Source organism: Panthera uncia, assembly GCF_023721935.1.
Source record: "Panthera uncia isolate 11264 chromosome C1 unlocalized genomic scaffold, Puncia_PCG_1.0 HiC_scaffold_4, whole genome shotgun sequence".
NCBI classification, from domain to species: Eukaryota; Metazoa; Chordata; class Mammalia; order Carnivora; family Felidae; genus Panthera; species Panthera uncia.
Window position 1 is genome coordinate 23,663,475 of NW_026057585.1, and position 19,505 is coordinate 23,682,979.

The 19,505-nt window shown below is 38.2% G+C and overlaps 1 pseudogene; it reads left to right on the forward strand.

Annotated features, from left to right (window-relative positions):
- Window positions 1–3,084: 3,084 nt before the first annotated feature.
- LOC125913570 (nucleoside diphosphate kinase A-like) lies at window positions 3,085–3,773 on the forward strand (annotated as a pseudogene).
- Window positions 3,774–19,505: the final 15,732 nt, after the last annotated feature.

Genomic DNA, 19,505 nt, shown 5'->3' on the forward strand with positions numbered 1-19,505 from the left:
CACTCACTAAGCCCAAGGCATTGAACCAGCTGGTAGGGAAGAGAGGTGGAAGCATGGTGAGAAAAGTGCTACATAAGGCTGCTTCTTCCCTAGAAAAGTTTAATTTTTTTTAATGTTTATTTATTTTTGAGAGAGAGAGAGAGAGAGAGAACAGAACACGAGTCGGGGAGGGGTAGAGAGTGAGGGAGACACATAGTCCAAAGCAGGCTCCAGGCTCTGGAGCCAAAGTCTGATGCTTAACCAACTGTGCCACCCAGACGCCCCACCCTGGAAAAGTTTAGAATTGGAGTCATGTGGGACAACTGTTAGTTTGGAGCATGATGCCAGGTTATCTTTAATATGATTTCTTTTACAATGCATTTTAAAGTTCCTGTGTATTATACCACATACATATGTACATATAAATAAGTACCCAAAATACACACACTAGAGAACAAGAGCCCCAAGGGAATAGATTAAACACTCCATTCACCTTTGTATCCAAAATGCTAATCCCAGGACCTGGCACCAAATAATTACTTAAAAACAGTTGCTTGAAGGAATAAATGATTGCATTATTTCATTTGTGCTATTATTATAGTTGTTATGGTAGATATAGAAAAGATATTGAGGACAGTTAAGCAATTGGTTATCAATTATCTCCAGTGGGTTCTAGAGACCAATATCAATAAATCCACATCATTTTTCTTCAGGAACACTGCTTTTTCATGCTAAGTACGTGTTGACTCTAAGGATGCTAATAATACCATTCTCCCCCCACAAAATTATTCCTTCCCATTTAGACTCTGTTTGTATTTTATATTCAAGAAGTTATCAATAAAGTTGCTACTAAGTAGCCTTATTTCGGGGCATTTTTAGGCTGTATAAAATGGTCCCTCCTTCAAAGTGCCAAGAGCTATTTCTGCTGAGGCATAAGCCACATTACAAGATTGTGAACAGTTTTTAGGAGTCATTACACTAAAAAACGTTATTATTTTTTTATTTAAAAATTTTTTTTAACATTTATTTACTTTTGAGAGACAGAGAAAGACAGAGAGTGAGCCAAGGAGGGGTAGAGAGAGAGGGAGATACAGAATACAAAACAGGCTCCAGGCTCTGAGCTGTCAGCACAGAGCCTGATGCAGGGCTCGAACTCACGAGCTGTGAGATCATGACCTGAGCCAAAGTCAGATGCTTAACAGACTGAGCCACCCAGACGCCCCTGAAAAACATTATTTTTGAATAGCATAGTGGAGTTTAAGTTTATACTTGCCTTCTACTTTCAAATTTTCAAGTACAAATGAAACAAATATAAGGCAGGGGGAAGCCCTAGTCAGACATCTGGAGTCCATTAAAGACCTTGTTTTCCTCTCCATGCCATGTGACCTCAGGTAAGTCACTTAACATGTTTCTTCAACTGTAAAACAGCATAATAATACCTGTTTCACATGAATGAGATGAGGTAGGTTGAAACTCATGTTTAATTACATCTAATTCATTTAACATTTTGCTGGTGCTATGTGAGAAGTACTCTCATTTCTGAAAGTGTACGTGCCAATAACAAGCGAGTCAAGCACTAATGCCATTGTTTTAATAAAGTTGAGATAACCAAAGTTACTTGAACCATAATATATATTATATATAAAGGTAATAAGGGAAATTGCTCAAAACTGTGACTTTTGTGTATTATAATTATATTGACTGGAGGAGTGTGTGCATGTGTGCGTGTGTGTTTTAATACTTTCTACACAGAAGGCACAGAGCCTAAAAGATTGCCAAAAATTTCATCGGGAGACCCTGAAGTGATATTGAAATGGGTCAAAGATTGAACAATTAGCTCAAGCTCTTCATTAACCAAGGGATCTACTTCATTTGTGATTGTGATCCAAAGAGGGAAGGAAATGAACTCACGACCAGGACACAGAAGGAAGTGAACCCAGAGAGTCCCTTCAGGGAGGCCAGGAGAAAGTGTTTAAATTTTTCAATGTTTGGCCCATTTCAATGTCACTTCAGAGTCTCCTGATGAAATTCTTGGCATTTTCCCCTGGACTTTCAATGAAGAGCGAAGATACTTAAAGAATTAAATAAATAAATTGAATTAAATAAATAAAAACTAATTAATTACAAGAAAATTAAACAAAAAATAGAGAGTGGAGATCACTATGAAGCCATGTTTCCTCACACAGTGGTGTCCAATCACTATAGCTAACAAAAAAGCTGCATTTTTGACCAATCTCCTATGCTGCTAACAGTGTACAAAGTATATCATGTAAAGGTGATTGCATCTTCAGTCTGTCTCCATTGACTCTTCCTCTCCAACAATCAGTCTTCACCTTACTCCATGCTTATTTTGTCATGCTTTCCTTTTAAAATATACCCTACAATTAATCTTACCCTCACTCACCAGGCCATCAACGCCAAACTCCTCAGAGGAGCAGAGCAGCTTTTGGTGTCCTATTCTTTCTTTAATTGGGTATAATTTGGAAAACACTTCCATGTGTTACTGCTTCAATGAACCACTTACTTAAGAATACCATTGGTGTTCTAATTATCAAGTATCTTTCTGTGTTTTTCTCACCAATTGTTCTATTTTATATCTCTCTGCATTTGACACCACACTCTTTTTTTGTAAAGTCTGATCTTTCTCATGGTATCAGGAATCCATGTTCCATCTTGGGGCTCCATGCTCTACTACAACCTCTAAATTCTCCACAGGGAGCAGTTGCTTCTCAGCAACAACCCTCTATCATGGAAGGAAAGCAAGAAAAGGTCTTGGTCAGTTAGGTATCTCTGAGTTACTTAACCATCTGTGGTTCAGTTTCCTCACATTTAAATTGGGGATAACAATAGTGCCTACATCACAGGCTTGTTACAAGGCCTAATGGGTTAATTTATGTGAAGTGTTTAGAAAAGTTCATGGCACCTAGCAAGTTCTATAGAAATGTTTGCTGTCGTTTTGCTACTATTCATGTTCCATAATGAATGTGTGTTGGTTCTAAGTCTTATCCTAGTCTAACTTGTATCATCCTTCAATATGTACCTGATGGGGTGGCCCCAGATGGAGTTGCAACCCAAGCAGATGGAGGGCTTTCTATCCCCAGCACCATGGCCAACAGTGAACACACCTTCATTGCCATCAAGCCTGATGGGGTCCAGCGCAGCCTCATGGGAGAGAGGTCATCAAGTGTTTTGAGCAAAAGGGATCCTGCTTCATTGCTATGAAATTAATTCAGACTTCTGAAATTAATTCAAGACCTTCTCAAGGAACAATACATTGATCTGAAAGACCATCCACTCTTTGCCAGCCTGGTGAAGTACGTGCAATCAGGACCTGTGGTTGCCATGCTCTGGGAGTGGTGAAGACAGGTCCAGCGAGCTTCAGGGAGACCACACCTGAGGACTCCAAGACTGGGACCATCCATGAGGGCATCTTCATCCAAGTTGGCAGAAACATTATCCAAGGCAGTGATTCTGTGGAGAGTGAAGAGAAGGAGATTGGCTTGTAGTTTCAACCTGAGGAGCTGGTGGATTACAAGAGCTGTGCTCAGAATTGGATCGATTTGTGAGTGAGAACACACGTGCTGTGCTCACTCCTTTTCCTCTCCCTCGCATGGGCAGGGGGCCCAGGCACTAGCAAATCCAGTTATTTTTAAGAATTTCCTTATAATCTGGAGGGGAACTCTTGGAGCTGGGAGTGCTCCTCGTACAGTACTCTGTGCTAGCATTAGATTAAAATGTTTATCTCCGTGCCCCAAAATGTGTACATGATGGACTATATGGAAACTTTCTTGAAGACCAACAATGTCTTATTTATGTATCTCACACAATGCTTTGCACACTGTAGGCTGCAAGTAATGTTACTTAATTGAATTGTTAAACTGCTTACATTAGAAAAGTTCTACTTTCTATTTCTTCTACTTTTTACACTTCTTGCTAAATTTTTACTCTCATAAGCTCAAATGTAATCATAAATTAGGGTGACATGTAAAACTGCTGGTTCTTGAAAATTAAGCCCTGGAAGTATTTTAATTTTATTATGAACCAAGAAGCTGTGTCATTTTTTTCCTAAGAAATTAATTATACCTTTAGATGAGAGGCTATCGTATGATTTCTAGACCACTGATGGACCACAAGTGCCCTCTGAGTGGTCTTCAGGCTCATCGCTCGTAGTTTGCAGGTTTATAATAAGACACCATCTGTGCTTTTGTTGCTGCTATGACTTCATAATCTATTTACAATGGTCAATAAAATTCAAATATTACTTCAAGGGTACACCATTCATGCCATTAATTCTAAAATTTATTTTATTCTTCTGCTGAGAAAAAGTGGGCAGATGAGGGGGTTCACTGGAGTTTACGGCCAGCAACTGAGCTGCAGATTGGTCAAGTGTGGCAGCCATTCCTTCAGATAGCCTCTGGGCAGGAAAGGTTGAAAACCCTGCAAGACTTTCTCACCTGATCTGTGTCATCACAAAACTTAGGTTTACTGTTGACCAGCTGCATATAATCGCATCCTTCTCTTTGAATCCAAGACAAAATTAGGCATCAGCCACCAGTAATAAAGGACAGAAACCAAAAACTGAGAGTCATGTGAGGCTATGGACACATCACCAAGACATGAACTGTGTTTTCGGTTCTGTAGAACCTACTCAAATAACTCCAACTAACCAATGTTGTGCCTGGTATTATTTATGTCCCCCATTTAAATGTAAGCCTCAGTTACTCTAGAAACCAGCTTGATAATGCATAACTTCCCCATTAGGAATATTTTTATGGAGCCCATCGTTATGAATTCATTTGCTATTCACTGTAATAGCACATATCATAATGAATTCATTTAGTATTCATGGGGATAACACAAACACCATTTAGTAACTGGTTAATGAACTGAGTGGGGCTCTTTATCTTTCCTGGGTTTTATAAGAAACAATGCTCATTTATTTAAATCATCAACTTCTTTTTCAGGTTCGTTTTATACATATACTATTTCTTCTTATTGCCCAATGTCCAAGTATAATACTGGAGTAAAGGACAGATTTCTCTGGAAAAGAGGAACCCGATAACAAAGGGCCCTGAAACATGGAAATTGGGCAATTAAGTATAATTATGTTTCAGTTCATGGCAGACCAGTTTTGACAGTTTTATCCTGAAAATTAAAAATCACCAACAAAATAATACTGTTTATGCACAAGGCTCTGAACTAAACTAAAAGTGCCATTATTAAGCCCACTATGCAGACTAAAAAACAAAAACAACAAAGTACCGAAAAACTAAGTTACTTGTTCAAAATCACGTGACAAACAAGTAAAGAATTTAGAGTTCAAACCCAAGAAGTCCTATTCCAGATCCGTGACCGTCAAAGTGTGCTAAGCCACATGCTATCTTTTATCAATATCTTAACTCTCCTTTGCAAAATGATGTTACATGTGCATCTTACCTAATAAAGGCTAGGGGTAAATGACCAAAATCCCCTTGAAGCAATTTGCAAAATTAAAATACCACATAGCTTCAATAACCTACAGTAAATTACTAAACTAAGAAGTGGCATAAGCCAACTACATTCTGCGCATAATTTGGCTTACAATAATCAGCTGTTTTCAGGTAGGGTACAAACTAAGCAATTCAGGATGAATTTTGTCTGGAGTCCATGTTCTCAAGGTGACATACAACATTTATTCCAAAATAAAATATGCCATATTCCTTAAAAAATGAAATAGAAATATAGAAAAGAGAAAAAAATAGGGTCCCCACTAGCAAAGTTAAGATCACAAGGGAAAGTCATGTATGATATAGAGGGTACCAGTTACTACTATAGATTTCCTCTTACCAAATAACATTGAGTAACATCTGCAAGCCAAGCAAAATGCTAGGGCTCAGGAGAGAAGAAAGAACAAGCTCCCACACTTTTATACATGTCCCCAAATTATTGTCATTGATCTCACACAAGAGATAAACAGAGCCTAGGAAGGTGTGTGAATGAAATGGCATCTGAAGGAAATGGTATCTGTGAGTGCTAAGAAGTTAGAAAAGTCAGTGGAAGAGATGAGAATTATTTATTAATGTATTCTCTTAGTTTTTCTAGAGAGGATTTAAGGTAAATATTATAAAATAGAAAAATATGAATACTTTTTAAACCCCAGGATTATGGATAATATGGTTAGCAAGCCTATAAAGACTACTTCAGTGCATAGAATTGACACTTGAATTTGACTGTAAGTTTTTTAGATCTTAATATGAAATAGTAAAATGGGTTTCATACAGAAGCCATACTGAACAACATACTAGATAATGTCCTCAATAATATTCCTGAACAATTAATACAATTATGTGATTCATAGGCCGATTTCTTATAGTATCCCTCAATGAAAGGGCTGAGAGCCTCAACACCAAAGCATCTTTCAATTAAAGAGTTATGCTAACATGGTCCATATCACTATTATTTAGAACAGGTGAAAGTATCTAGCCCACCTCTTTGGTGTTAGAGAATAGAGAAATACAAAGCCTTTAATTTATTTATTCTCTCCCCCAATCCACATGGACTCTACACGTTGAAAGATGTTACTCCCAGAAAATGTGTGTTTGTAAGTTAATCATTCTTTTTTTAAAAAAAAAATTTTGTTAAGTTTATTTATTTTGAGAGAGACAAAGACAGCATGAGCAGTGGAGAGGCAGTGAGAGAGGGAAACAGAGGGAATCCCAAGAAGGCTCTGCGCTGCCAGTGCAGAGCCAGATGCGGGGTTTGAACTCATGAACCGTGAGATCATGACCTGAGCAGAAACCAAGAGTCGGACACTTAACCGACGGAGCCACCCAGGTGCCCCTCGTTCTCTCTGTTTGTAATGTAAGACATTTATAACTCCTCATTAGAGCTTCTGATAAGCATGAATCAGTGTCTTTATACTGAATTGACTTAATTGGAGCCGAAAGAAAAGAAACAAGGAAGTGTTATTACAGATCAATGTAAGGCTTCCTTCCGGTTTTTGAGTAAACTAGTTGAATAGTTAAAAATCCTTCTCAATACAGCCCCTTGTTTGACACTCACTGGATTAGGTCAAAGGCAAAGGCATACATACACTAACTGCCTCACTGGGGAGGAAAGAGAGGGCTAGGTAATAAAGACCAGAAAGGAGATGAGGCAGTGGTGAGGAGGGGGAACCAAAATTAAGAAGAACAATAAAAAGAGAGAGAATAAGAAAGATAAAAATAGCTTTCAATTATGGAGTGCTTATACGATGTAGCCATGCACTAGACCAACTGTTTTATAAATATACACTCATTTTTCTTCATATTAGCACTCATTGAAAGTTGAGGAAACTAATGCAGAGAAAAGGCAAGAAAGTTCATACCAAGTACAGAGCCAGGGTTTCAATTCCTGGTCTGATTCCAAAGTACTTTGAAACGTAACACTATCATTTCTCCAGCAAACTTTAAAAGATGAAAAGGAGGAGATATACAAATGGAAGCATTTTAAATGCAGGGCAGAGGAAAGAGTCAGTGGTGTGCAGGGGCAGGCAGTAAGAAAAAAAAAAAAGCTAAAGTGGCAGCTTCACTGGCCCCAGTTGCTTGTATTGTGCCTCTGTCTTGTAAAACACATGGAGGTTTTCATTACCGCTGCGTAATTGATGGCAGATCATATGGGAATGGACACAAAATGAAGTATACATACAAAAATAAATATGGTAAGAGGTTTTTGAAACCTGTCTGGTTTCTTAGCTCAGCACACTTTAGATTTGTCTCCCATTTTGGGCAGACTATCATGTTCCAGCCCCATTTCTAAAAGCCACCTCTTTGGCCCAGAAGATGTCCTGACTTTAAATAAAAGATATGAAAAATACTTCTCTGTTTTATGTGAAATACTAGAGACAAAATTTATAAAATGCAAGCCGGACACAAAATTCCATTCCTGAGGTAACCCTGTAATGGAGATACATAGCATTTATAGAGGCTGAAGGGAACAAGAATCTATCTCCCAAGTTAGTTGGGTGAAATAATTCTCCGGCTTGTTTTGCTCTCCATAAAAGCAACGTTTCGATGGGTTTATTGCAGCCCGCATGCTGAAAAGAGCTGTCAAAGATTGCCAAAAATAGAAATAATCCTTAAATAAAATAAAAACATAACCACTATGCAACTTTTGATTTTGCACATCTAAAAGATAGTGAGCAGCATTGATATTTGGCTAGAAAGTTACTATAAAAAATGTAAAATCAAAGACAAGCTGACAGGATTGGAAATGTTCCACCATGGTGAGTAAACACAGCAATGAGAGCTGGATGGTAGCAAAGCCTTTATATTAGTGTTGGCAGCTTTCTTGGAAATCCATTCTCAGGTTTACAGAAAACCTTTTGTCCCAAACGCTTCAGGGTTTTTTGTTTTGTTTTGTTTTTTGTTGTTTTTGGTTTTTGTTTTGTTTTGCTTTGTTTTTCCTTTTTGTTTTTTTTTGTTTTGTTTGTTTGTTTGTTTGTTTTTTTGTAGAGAGAGCTGGTACAAGATTTGGTACCTATCTTGGTCAAAGAGCCAATTTAGTCACTGTGCATCTTACGCCTTCCAAGTCCTGATGGCTGAAAAGGCAAGTGGCGAGCATACCTTGTATGACTCACCTTACAGAAATATTATGCCAATAAAAACCACAAAAACTTCTGCTCACCTTTGTAAATGCCATTTATGAGTCTGGTGGGCTAATAAGCTATGCTGCTGTTGTGGGCTGAATTGTGTCTCCCCCAAATCATGTGTAGAAGCCCTAATCCCCGGTATCTAAGTGACTACATTTGGAAATAGGGCCTTTATAGAGGTACCTAAGTTAAAATGAGGCTATGTTGAGGTGGGTCCTAAATCCAGTCTGCCTGGTGTCCTCGTAAGAGGAAAGTTGGATGCACAAAAGTGACACCAAGGATGTGTGCACACAGAGGAAAGACCATGTGAAGACACAGCAAGAAAGTGGCCATCTGGAAGCCATGGAAAGTAGCCTCAGCAGAGGCCAACCTGGCTGACACATTGATCTGGGATTTCCCAACCTCCAGAACTGTGAGAAAATAAATTTCAGTTGTTTAAGCCACCCAGTCTGTGGTATTTTGTTATGACATTGCTAGCATAACAGTACACTTGCTGTTTTATCTGGAGGCTTTAGGCTAGGTTGGAGGGGACAGTAGGCCTCCTCTCTGGGCCACCAACAGAATTGCAGGGGGTGGATGAACAGCAGACCATCTGATCTCCATATGCTTCTCTCTCCTCTCTCTCCTTACTCCACTCTGACCCTTTGCCTCCTCCTCTTACCCTTCACTAATATTCTAATGACGATTTGTTATTTTGAAGATCCAATGCTCCTTATCTTTCATCCTCTTATATCTACCACTGTGCACTTTTTTGCATCCAGAGAGTTTGCAACTTTCACACACACACACTCATTCCACAATTGATGAGAACATTTTAGTTTGGATATATGTTTCCAGCTGAATCACAAGTCATCATTTGCAGGAGGTAAAGGAAGCAATGAGTTTTGGCAATTTTTCTCTGTGCTGTGAGCACAATCTGGAGGTACTATCTCATTTCATATGGTCTTGATATAATAAAAATTAGAACTGTCACATGTAAGGACATACTTTTACATTTATATTTTTCCTAAAGTTTATTCTTTGCCCCATTCCTGAGGGATTTGGCAGAAATGTGTTTTTCTTGGAGCTGGTTGTGTATTTCTTGAAACATTTGCGAAAGATGCATGGGGCAAGACTTCAGGTTCAAACCAGTTCTAAACTATAACATAGAAGTCATTGCTTCTAGATCTCCTGCTCTTATCTTTCTGGTCTAGAGAACAGAGAGAGGGAAGAATGAAAGGCTGCATGAAGGACTTGGGGAATAAAGATGCAAAAAGCACCAAAAGTTCTTTTTTCAAGGCGGCAGCATCAGGATGGTGTTGACAGCTAAGGTCCATAACCAAGAGCCCACTAGGCATGAGGCAGAAGGGATTCCTGATATTGTATGCAGAAAGTTTTTTTATGTGTGCCGCAGACATACATTGGGTAAGAATAAAGCCTGTGGCTTTTCTCAGATGCTCAAAGAGGTTTGTGGCTCCCAAAGAATCTTAAGAACAAATGATGTAATGGGAAAAGCTTAAGTTAGTGGACAAAATCATTAATCTATCACCAGTTACTTGGGTAGCCTTGTAAAGGACACTTATGTATTCTTTAAATCAGCTTCCTCATCAGTAAGCATGGGAATTAAGATTTTGTCCCTTCTGTCTTGAGTAGTCTGTTACTGTTTCCTGATTGGAGTTATCCATAACCAGGCAATGTTAAGAACATTCCATAGAGTACTGAAGTCAGGAACATGACTAGGATGTGGCATGTTGCATAATGGGACAGATTTTTCTGTCTATAGGTATTGATGGTTAACTTTTTAAGATTGAGCCATAAATATTAGAAAACTTCATTAAGGCATTTGCTCTATAGCAGACACTGTGGTGAAAGCATTATATGGATTTGCTCATTCAATCAAACAACAACCTTCTCAAGTAAGTTTTATTATTGTCTACATTCTGAAGATGGGAGATCTTAAATCTAAGAGATTAAGTTGTTCAAAGTCACACAACCAATAAGAAAGGTTTTGTACTCAGGTTTTAGAGCCCACACTCTTGACCAACTGTATAAGGCCTTCTAATAGCATAATGGTTAATGATTCATAATTCTAAATGACCAAAAATCATGGTGGATTTTCTTTCTTACGAGTTATCATTCTAGTATCTTATTTTCTATCTCCCCTGGAATCAATAGTTATAATTTAGGTACAATGACAGTCTTTCTAAACACACTTTGTTTCTTACCAGTTTTATACCCGTTTTGCATTCTCCCCACCATATCTCATCCCTCTGTTCCCTCTTTCCTTCATATACACCAGCTAATAGCTTGTCCTTTGTTTCTGTTTTTGTTTTTTTTTTAATATATGAAATTTATTGTCAAGTTGGTTTCAATACAACACCCAGTGCTCATCCCAAAAGATGTCCTCTTCAATACCCATCACCTACCCTCCCCACCCTTCCACCCCCCCCCCCCCCATCAACCCTCAGTTTGTTCTCAGTTTTTAAGAGTCTCCTTATGCTTTGGCTCTTTCCCAATCTAACCTTTTTTTTTTTCCTTCCCCTCCCCCATGAGTTTCTAACAGCTTGTCCTTTGAAGCTACTTCGCCTTCAACCATAAACTAGGGGTTATATTTGTTCAATCTTAAATTGTCTTTTGAATTTCTTGCCCAAATGCACATTTATTCCCAGGCATAAAAACTTTGCTACAAATTGACATTCCCAAATCATCATGTTCTCAAGAGTTAATGGTAGATAAAAGAGATTTTTGAATATCAATTATAAATATAAATATAAAACACCTTTTTAAAAAGTATTAAAGCTAAAATTTTGATATTAGTTTTCCAAATGATGGCATTCAGAGCTTCATGTCCCCATCCATCACCCATTCTATTTCTCAAAGTTGCTTGAGTTGACCAAGGAGAAAAGCTTCAATCTGACTACCACATGTATTTTCAATACATAAAGTTCCACATGTAATTTTTTTCCCACTTAATGGTATGAGAAAAAATGAGAAAGAAATTTGTCTTTCACGTCCTGATTCTGGTTCAATGCTGAAAATGCAACCTCCACAAGATGCACACTTTTTTTACTGACATAATTTCTAAGTACACTCTTGTCCAGAACCACTTTTTACTCAGCATAGTGACAGAATACATGGAGGTGAAATTCCCCTGTCGCAAACTTTAGATTCTCCTAAAAGTTGGTCCGGGTCCATGTCTCAGAATCATGTTATTCAAAGCACTGTGCTTGCTAATTCTATTTTCCTTATTTCATTAGAAGCACCAGGTGGCAGTTACACTATCAGAAAACTTTAACAAGTAAACCAGTAAACTTTGCATGTTTACTTTCATGCTTAGCTTAAAGTTCTCTCTTTTTAAAAAGTGTTTGTTTGTTTGTTTGTTTATTTTAAGAGACAGCGAGCAGGGGAGGGGCAGAGAGAGAGAATCCCAAACAGGCTTTGCACTGTCAGCACAGATCCCAATGTGGGGCTTGAACTCATGAACTGTGAGATCATGATCTGAGCCAAAACTAAGAGTAGGATGCTTAACCAACTGAGCTACCCCTTAAAGTCCTCTTAATCACAGTCCCAGACTCATCCAGAAGGTATTCAGCAAAAAGTGACAGCTTTTCTTCTTTTATTCCCACTGGATTCTCATTATAAGTTTATCTAACTATAAAGTGATGTAAAAACCTACATTAAGGATAATATTATTTACTTTAATAACATCCCCTCTGGGTAAATATTTATTATAAATTTTTTTCCAACTAGTCACCTATTTATTGAATTAACACAAATTTAATTTGCACACCATTTTTTTCCCAATGTATTAATCTAATTTTGTAAAGCAAGAAGTAAGTGTTCAAACCCCGTGTCCAATGGTCATCTGTAATTTAAACCTCAAACAAATAAATTGAGTTTTCTTTTGTAGTGAACCAGTAAGTATTGTGTGCTTATTACTCTGTCCTTTTTCCTGGGAATATCTTCCTTCCTATTCTATCCACATACCTCTGTGGCACTGGTATATTTTCACATAATCCAATCCCTCTACTCCAAGTAACATTTGATTTGTTCCAAGGGTGACAAATTAGCCCATGTTGAGTCAATAAAATATATTGTCTGAGATTATTGAACTTGACATTAAGAAAATGATAAAACAGTCTCCTTATGATAAGATATAAAATATAAAACTTGTAAGCTATGGTGGCTCATGTTTCCTGCCATTTGAAGAAAGCCAATTGAATAAAGAGAGAAGCAGATGAAAACCAGATATATCCATCAGCATTAGCTTCTCTGCCTGAGTTTTTCCTGAGGCCCATGGCCTCTCTGCTCCTTCCATGACTTCCACTGTTCACTAGTTCTTTGTAGATCATGATCCAATAAATATTTCTTTTTTCCTTAGATTACTTCAAATTAGATTCCTGATAGTTGCCACCAAAAGTCCTAAATAATACCATTTTAAAATTGAATACTCTTTGAAATTATATTTTGATTTTAAAACAAATAGTAATATGAAATTAAACTGTTCTGGAAGGTAGGGATACCCCTTTTAAAAATCCAGAATCAAATTATAAAATTGCTAGAAATCAATTCAAATGCTTACCAAAAAGACTGATGGGAAGACTAGCCAGGTGTCGCTGTATATCAACAGCCAGCTTCAAACCCTAAAAGCAGGCAGCACTTCCTATCTTCTAAGGAGGAGAGCACTCCTGATTAGAAAGGACCATTGTCAAGTGAGGGTAACAGCACATTTGCCTTCAGGTTGTGCCAGATGGTAAATAGGTGAACTTAGATAAGTGTCTGTATAGATTTAAACACTTAATGAATGTTAGCTCTTCATCATCAGTACTGTCATTACGGTCACTACAGTCCCCCTCTAAAGTGATGATACACAATAGAATGTTAGACCATAAGAATGTGGACCACCTGCTGGTTGAAGGAGAAATCAGTGGTTGCCTAGAGAATGTCAGTTGAGAATTATAGAACCATGCATAGATCTTGATTTTTTTTTACCTTGATTTTAAAGGTATCTAATGGATTTTTCTGGAGAATTGTCCTTAGCTTTCATTATCTACTCAAAAGGGCTAACTTACACAAAATTTAAGAATCTCTGCCTACAGAAAGTAAGATATGGAAATTTGAAAAATTGGAGATCTTGGAGATGACAATAGGTCATATAGAAGTTTTTCTTTAAAAAAAAAGTCTTAATGTGTCTATACCACCTGAAAGAGACAGGGTGATATAAATAATGCTAACTGTTGAGAGTTAGTAGAAGAGGGGAGGGAAAGAAGCGAAGGAAAGGAAAGAGGAAGAGAAAAGAGAGTAAGAATGTGGAAGATTACCATTTAAATAATGCAATTAAGCTAACAATTTTAGCAGTTCAGTCAGTGCATGTATATCCCAAGGAGGATTGTAGATGCAATACGAGAGTATGAAACTCTGTTCCTCAACCAGTCCCAGTTCTTACATGCCCCTCATACGAATTTCCATGTTACATTGACTTGGATTCTGATGTTTATAAATAATGTACTTCTTTTGCATTATAGCCCAAAATAGAAGGTATCTACTACCCATGCCTCGGGCTAATGCTAGATTCATTGAGAGTGTCTCTGTCTTTCATATAGCAACTTCCCGAGATTTTCCAGAGTAATTTTGATGATATCCAGCATATTTCATCCCTCATGATTATTTGAACTTATCACTTAGAAACAGCTTCACTATGTCCTGACTTGGCATTTAGCACTCCACATTTAAAAATAACAAAGAATTGGGGCGCCTGGGTGGCGCAGTCGGTTAAGCGTCCGACTTCAGCCAGGTCACGATCTCGCGGTCCGTGAGTTCGAGCCCCGCGTCAGGCTCTGGGCTGATGGCTCGGAGCCTGGAGCCTGTTTCCGATTCTGTGTCTCCCTCTCTCTCTGCCCCTCCCCCGTTCATGCTCTGTCTCTCTCTGTCCCAAAAATAAATTTAAAAAAAAAAAAAAAGTTGGAAAAAAAAATAAATAACAAAGAATTATTATAGCATGTTCTCTATATGTTTATGTGTAATTATTTTCTGACCTGAGCACCAAGGGATCAGTCTAGCCATCCCAATTCATAGCTTCAGAATGTCACATATGCTGTATCATCTCCATCTCATAAATACTTGTAACATATGACCTTCATAGATTCAACAGTCTTAGAATTGATGGAACTCTTTGGGATGAAATGAAGTGATAGCATATTATTCTCTTAAGGGCCCATTTGTCATTTTACATGTTGTCCTTGACATCCAGTTGCAGTAAGATATCATATAACATTTCCAGGCGTGACACTTGTCCAGTATTTTCATTGTGATATCCATTGACAACATAACCTCTGGCTTAGAAGCTTCAAGTATTTAAGATTTTCGAAGCTTAAACCTACGAAATCCAACGTTTGTCATCTGGCTTTATCTTTCATTGTATAATGGATCTTAGTTTACCTATCATTATTATACCCCAAAGGCCACATGCAATACGTAATCTGATAAACTCCACAGAAAAACAACATATTCACCATATTGTAGCCTCAACACTGAATCTCCTCACATATCCAGGTCCCTTATTCCAAGTGAATACTCACCTCCTGAAACATAAACTTATTATTTTTTGACCTTAATTTGCTTAAAAATAAAAAACATAATTCATCAATATACAAATGAATTGGAAATTCATGTACAATCAACCAAGAATTCCGTACTAAGGAGTTAGTGTTTTCTAACCTTTTAAAGATAATATCCTAACACTGAGTATGAAGCTAAAAAAATGAAAAAAACTCATTAGAAATCAATATTAACTTAGTATGAAGACGTATAGTGAGTTTTGAGAGGATAGCCCCAAAAGTGTGTTCTTAAGAATATGAATATGATAGGGGTGCCCGGAGGGCTCAGTTGGTTAAGTCTCCGACTTTGGCTCAGGTCATGATCTCGCAGTTTGTGAGCTTGGGCTCCATGTTGGGCCCCATGTCAGGCTGCATGTCGGGCTCTGTGCTGACAGCTCAGAGCCTGGAGCCTGCTTCAGATTCTGTGTCTCCCTCTTTCTCTGCCCCTCCCCTGTTCACGTTTTGTCTCTCTTTCTCAAAAAAATAAACATTAAAAATAATTTTTAAAAAGAATATGAATATGATATCTTAAAGTCATGTATAACAGAAATTTTTTTATAAAAAAATAGTAGGAACAAAGTAATTCTTCAATGGTAACATCACTTAATCACTGCTGTCCATCAATAGTCCAAGCAGTAACACCATGCAACATTTACCTTGACCTCCTTTTTATGTGTAATTGTCACCAAGAATAAGATATACCTGTGTCAGTTAACAGTTTTAAATTACCTCTATGTGATAATTTATGTTAATAGCATAATAGCATAACAATGATTGATAATGTGTACTAACATTTACAAATTGGTTGCAATGCATTTCAATTACAATTCTCTTCCTATCTCTGATCAGCAGCAAAATCAAATTAGCAGTGCAACCACTGGTTAGTGAATTATCCTAACATGTAGAGTCTTTACGTGGACACCCTCTTTCATTTGCAGAGCTGCTCTAGGATTCTGAATGTAGAAGAACAAGCAGGAGACACAACCAAATCACGTGCAAGTGCTGCTAACGAGTGTTTTTGTGGAGCAACAATGAAAATAATCAGGTTGTAACAAAGGACGACTAAAGGACTCACTGTCTGGGTGAGGCCATGAAGCAAATGCTATTGACATTCCTCCAGAGTGATACAGGTTGGGTGATATAGAACTATATGGAATGGATTGAAATAAATGAACCAATGGCTCATCTCCCTCTTAGTCCTATCCAAGGTCGGGCCTATATGCACATCTCCAAAGGTAGAGTTTGAATTGGCCCTCATTTCTTAGGTTCCTTGGGCATCACAGTCACTCACTAATACCTTAACTGCCTGCCACAGCTCAGAACTCAGGCGACCCAAGATTCATTCCATCACTGTGAGGCTGGGGTAGGTCTAATAACAACATATCAAAATATTCTACCCAAAGGTATTGGGAAACATGTAGTCCTTCATCAAATGCACCACGCCGTGCATTTACAGATGTCCTATAATTGTGTATGAGGCCAACAAATTTGATGCCCAAACTCCCTCTGGTTGGACGGCACAGCAGTGTTCCTTAACCTACGTTCACTGCCGAATGATTTGACTCTAGAAAAAACTATGTGTCTCTGAAGTGAAACCCTTTCTTAGGTAAGGCTTAAAATTGGGGATGGGTACAAATTTTATAAACACCTATATTCTATTACCACCACAAGTGTTGAAGGAATCTTTACACTCATACTTCTTACTATTTGGAATTTCTTCATGTGCTCGCAGTATGTTATACATTCAGGATATTTTTGTTGCAAAGGAGAAAATGTGTGGCTACACGAGATTTAGAATTTTCCCCAAATTAAAGAATCAAGAGGCTGTTGCTAACAGGACGAAGTAGCCTAAAAAACCAGGAAGTTATGTGCTATAAATCAGAGGTTCCTTGCTTGTCCTCTGGATTAACCTGATATTGGAAAGTTCCCTTACTGCTCCTTCCACAAAAAAAGCTGTCTCTCAAAACCTGTGGCCATTGTGGTTAATAGCGCTCTGCCTGGCGTGTGAAGTCTTGGGCCTATTTTCCCTCTACTACTAACTGTGTGACCGCAGGAAAATCACTTAACCTTGCTGTGTTTTAGTGTCCTCATCTGAAAACTGGGACAATAGTAATGCCACCTCATGGGACTTTTGGATGATTAAGTGGACTAACATATGAAAAGCCCTTAAACCATTCTTAGAACATAATACTAAGTAAATAATAACCCACCTTTTTTTTTTTTTTTTTACTAAGAAATTCACAATATGTCCAGAGTGAGAGCTACTAATGTATTCCAAACCACAGCTGCATTGTAAATAATGACTGGATAGCCCTTGGTCAGGAGTTGCAGACACAGGGAAACCTCAAGTCTAGGGTAGAAGAGGGGGAACCAACCAATCTCTCTCTTCTATTGTTGGGCCCAGATCCAGAGGAACTGGGGTTCCTTCCTGGAAACCTCTGGGAACCTTGGTAGGAGACCCTGATCCACATGTGCTTGTACAGTATTCTGAGCAATCACAGCACGTAATATGAGCCAAAACATCTTGAATAACAAGCCTAGGAATCCTAACTCTATCGTTCTCTAAAGAAATCTTCAGTCAGTGAACTGCTCTTATCCTTGGCAGATGAATATAAGCACAGTAACGCATAAGATACCGTAGTGGCATGCACACCTCACACATAGGTTGAAGGTTCACTGTGTATTTTTATTCTGCAAAAGCATTCAGTTAGAATCCCTTAGATTTTGGCTGCGAGATTCTGGAGGCCAAAATAGGCACTCAGGCCAGGGAGGATCGGTTTGAAAGAATTATGCCTGTTAAGTAAAAGATAACATGTTTTTATCCAGTCTAGGAAGTAACTGTGCACTCTGCAAGCTCCCTTCACTTATTGCTCTAATCAGCAATCCAATGTACATAAGACCAGATTTCAAACTAGAGAATATTCTCTAGAGTCAGTGTTGCTACCTTGGAAGTTGTTATTAGGACAGAAGAAAGGTCCTGGGTTTTGAAATGCTTACATTTGAATTTTGGTGGTCACTGATTTGATTCTCCAGCAGGAAAATTTGGCATTTCTATTAACTCGAAACAAAGATCGTTATAATTGTCAAAAATAGGCAGGGTGCAGATTTTGCGTTTTTATCATGTTTCTCTCTGGATGTTATGCCTTGGACAGGTTTGGAGAAAACAAATCATATTTTAAAAAGCCAGCGTGGAACAACGAGGTGGCACAGCAGACTTCCCGCGATGCTGTGTGTGCACGCTGACAGCCCCATCCCATCTCCACATATTAGCTGCTACAGCTAAGTGAGTGATGCTGCATAAATATGAGCACTGGTGTTGTTAGGAATCACAGCTACCACAATATAATTAGTAACCCATTCCGGGTCCCATTCCCAGGTGGGAAGAAAAACCAAAGGGACGGAAAAAGAAATAGATTTCAGATTCAGAAACAATGCTTGTCATTGACAAGGTTTTGCTGTGAGGAAGCTCTCAACAATCTCGTCCTCCTGACACTGGCACGCGGCCAGCTGGCATTTCTGTGGGCTACACTGAGAACCAGCGAATACCATGTGGGCGGTTGTCAACATTAGAAACAAGAAAAATCGAGAGGAAAAATGCATTGAGAGTTACAGCATCAACTTTTGGGACTTTTTATTTCTACCCAGATGGCATAAATATTCCTAGGTATTGGTACTCACACAACAGGCATCCCAGGATAATAATGGTTAGAGCTTTAAAATTTACAAAGTACTTTTACATATATAGGATCGACGTGAAGTCAGGATTCTGCCACCCAGGTGCAATGTGGTTGTGGTCAGGTGTACTGACCTTCTCACACAGCTGCTGGGGTTTTTATTGTGGTTGCTTTTGTTTGCACATGGATCTGAACTCTCACAAAAATCCAGTGAAATGGGAATACGGTGGCCTTCTCTTGAGAGTGATGTAACATGTACTCGTGTGATACAGCACACAATGTCTTTACCACGACCTCTTATATTAGAATGAAATTCTAGTTACACACAAATGTCAGAAATGTTTTAGGGGGCTATTTTGGCCGCTGGACACTGGATGAGGTATATAGTCTTAAGCCAAACTGACCTTAAGTCCAGACTTTCTACCTATCATGGTGCAGCATAGGTTCCTTCTGTTTGATTTCTTTTTCTCATTTTTGGCAGGAAGGCACATGTTATACTGATATTTATAAAGCTGATATTTATGGATCACTTAGCATGTGCCAAGTATTTTTCTAATTCCTTGTATGTTAAAATTAGTTTCTTTACATTATGAAATTTAGTCTGTGAAGCATACAGTAGGTACTCTTATTCTCATTATTATTATCATTATTTTCAGATGAAAAAATTCA